This window comes from Carica papaya, chromosome 1, assembly GCF_054855325.1.
Source record: "Carica papaya isolate Zhongbai chromosome 1, ASM5485532v1, whole genome shotgun sequence".
NCBI lineage: Eukaryota > Viridiplantae > Streptophyta > Magnoliopsida > Brassicales > Caricaceae > Carica > Carica papaya.
In genome coordinates this window covers 14145396-14149200 of record NC_142309.1, presented here as the reverse complement: position 1 = coordinate 14149200, position 3805 = coordinate 14145396, and positions in this window count along the sequence as shown.

Here is a 3805-nt window from a genome sequence, read left to right as displayed (position 1 = left end):
CTTTAAGTAAGGTTGCTTCAACCATCTTGTTGAGGAAAAATATTTGAATTGACTTATTGCGTAAGTCATGGTCTCATTTCTATTCCAATTTTAATTTACCTGTTGTCTTGGTTTGTGTAACACTCCACCCATCATTGTACTTAATTAATTTGAAAAATCCTATTTGTTTGGGCCTTTGGCCGTATTAAACTCATTTTTATTACACCACGTATTATTTATCGTAATTCGTAAATCTAGTTAATTTTAATTATTTTACTTTCATTTAATTTTATTTAATTTTAATTTTTTAATTTAATTTGCATTTAATTTTAGAAAATTGGAAAAAATAAAAAAAACGGCAAAACATGAAGAAATCCCGCTGGGGAAGCAAAGTCGCCCGCGCGAATGCCACGCACTGTACTCGCGTGCACATCCCATTCGCAAGCGCACACGCATGGGACGTACGCACAGCACAGGGATAGGTCATGCACGTGGTTTGTCGTGCACAGGCATACCGCATGTCACCTCGCGTGCGAACAAGCGCCGCACACTATGCGCACACCGTCCATGTAGTAGGCCTACGCGAACAGGCCCTGCGCGCACGACAAGAGGCCTGTGCGCCTGCAGGCAAGCCTATAGTGCACCACCATTGCCTCGGGCAGCACACTACCACCACCGATGGAGGAGATTCTCCTCCCTTATTTTTCATGCCAAGTATCTTTTTCTCTTCTTTGTTCACCAGATTTCACCACTTGACGTGAATCCGACAGTTCCAAAATTCTATAAATAGGTCTTCCCATCCCATTCTTCCCCACACTTCCATTCTTCTATTTTTTTAGACTTAGAGAGAAAAAATGAGATAGAAAGTAAACTAGTAAGAGGAGGAAACGAAAAGAGGAACGGTGAAGAAGAAAACACTAAGATTTTGATAAGAAATTTAGTATTTCTTTCAACGTCTTAAGGAATTTTTTTTAGATAAAATAAAATTATTAAACATGATGATTGTGATTTTGCCTACTTGTATGCCTTTGCGTTTATAGTTTAGATAAGTTGAATTGTTCTTATTTTCAAGTATGTTATATGAATTATAGACATTTGATGATTTGCATATAATAAAATGTAATATGAAGACAGTATTATTGCCTTGTAAAAATAAAGAATAAAAAGAAAAAAAAAAGAAAAAAGTGGAATGAAGCATGAATGGTCCGAAATATGTATATGTATTGACATGCATATTGCATCAAGTATCTCGTTAGGTTTTTTATCTCTAAGGAGTATCTGTTCCCCTAACCCTTCGAGGTATCTGTTTTTTCCTCCTCTATCTGGTTTGGAAAGACGTAAGAGGACTGCTTCTAGTGGATGATGGCGTACCATTTAACAAGAGTGGTAACGCGAATATCTATTAGGGGTCAACCTTGGCTAAGTATTATCATGACTGTAGATATCTGATAGGGCCATTATGGTTGGTACGGTCGTGGTCGTAGATTGTTCAATCGTTTGGCCAACCAGAAATGGGGCTGAGTAAATTGTTATATCTATATATGATCTGGTCATTCCACTTGGGTAGTTAGAAATCTGTATCTATCTTCAGAGATGGAAGTTGTAACGAATTCGCAAAGCATGACACAAAAATCTGAGCAATTCATGATTTATTTGATTTTCTCTATTATCTAGCATAATGTATGTTTGATTTGTTCATATTAATGTACTGTTTTCTTAATAAATAAATTATTTTCATAATGTAAGATCGGTCTACGGGGTGGCCAAATGGTAAACTTTTAAGTTAAAATAATTCATCTTTAAAACTTTACGATGTTAATTCAATACTATTTTCTTTACTGAGCATATGGAACTCACTCTTTCCATGCCCCCCATATGAGGAAGTCTATGAGGAACCGTAGGCTAACCTACCCTTGGAAGTCTATGAGGATCCCGTGGATCCAAAAAAATTGAGTGCATGATTGTTTCCGCACTCTGATGATCCAATAGCATAGTGAAAGAATTGGCATTCTTTTGTGTTTTATTTTTTTGTATTTTATAGCCACTTCAGGCCTCAATTATATGTATGTAATTGGAACTCATTTATATTTGTAAGGGATTTGTATTAATTGTTCTGCTGCATAAAATTTTATCATGCACTCGTTATTCTGAATATGTATCTGACACTCATTTTTCTTAATTAGCATATGGGATGTCACAGTTTGCATTCAAATTGTTTCATCGGATTTCTAAATAAAAACAAGGGTTTTTTGAATGATTAAATGATTCCATTCTACGACGATTCTCCAAAGTAAGAGGTATAAAAGTATTATTTGTGTTGTTCACTTTTTAAACCTTAGTTGTGTGATTCTAAATAATGTTTGTCTTATTGAGTTTATATGGAAGTCACCCCTAATCCGTGCCCCCCAGCTGTTGAGAAAGTTGATGGTTTACTCCGAAGTCATCCCTTAAAGTTCGGTTAAACCCATTTATAGATCCTTGGTAATTCTCTAGGACACAATTCGAGTGCAATAGTTATTCTGCACTCATATGTAAAATCCCATAAGGACTTCACTTTGTATTTTATACTTAAGATTGCCACCTTATTATCTCGATGTAAGAATTAAACTTTAAATTGTTTTGTAAGGGGTTTTTTATTTCTGCTTCAAGGTCAAATTTTTGTTTTACCACTCGTAACTACTTAAGTAGTTGCTCATTTTTACCTATAGTTATTTGGGATGTCATAAATGGTATTAGAGCTTGATTCTAGGAGAAATCCCTTACACTTAGGATTTCGAGTCTCAAGTTAGGAAAAATACTAGGGAATTCTTAGGTATAGTTTTCTTTGTTATGACATCCCTTACTAAAGACTCAAACATCGTTAAAGGATCATCGAATAATTAGTCGAGTTAAAAGACACATTTCATCTAAGAAAAAATACCTTAAGAACCGAAGAACTTGTTTTAAAAATTCTCTGATGTTTATGGTTGTATGGTAAAAGAGTTATTACAAAAATATCTGTTCTTCTAACCCTTGTGATAAATAGGAAGATAGACCTTAAACCTATTTATCAACTCATATAATTCTTGTCATTTGCGACTTTCCAGATGTCTGCCCTTAAGAACTATTAGGACTGCCTCCTAGAGGAGAAGTTGCGTGCTCCATCAATATACTCCTAAGCACCCAGCCCATCGAGATCGAACTCCGAGAGTTGCATCGTCAACTATTGACACTATGAATGAAGAATTTTATCCAACTAAGTTCTTCTCCATGGGTGGCCCAGTCTTGTTTATAGAGAGGAAAGACGGGATTCCCCATCTTCGCATCGACTACCAAGAGCTCAACCAAGCAATCATCAAGAAACGGTACATGTTGCCTTGCATCGATAGCATTTTTGATCGACTTCCTAGCACATCAGTATTTTTAAAAATCCACCTTAGGTTTGGCTATCATCAAGTATGACTCTGGACTACGAACATATTAATAATGGTGTTCTACTGTCGGTCATTTTGAATTTCGAGTTACGCCCCTTGGTATGACAAATAATCCAATAATTTTCACGGATCTCGTGAACCAATGTTTGAGCTTGTCCTGGATTAGCATGTTCTTATCTATGTTGACGACATCTTGATATACTTAAGATCTCTGGATCACGTTGCCCACCTCACTTATGTGATGGAGACCCTTCGTTAACACCACCTTTATGCCAAGTTTGAAAAATGCTCCTTTTGAATAAATCGGATCTCTTTCCTTGGCCACATAGTTTTTAGTGAAGGAGTTTTCATTGACCCTGCTATGGTCAAGAGTGTCATCAGTTTGGCCAAACCAATCAACACCGAGGATGTTA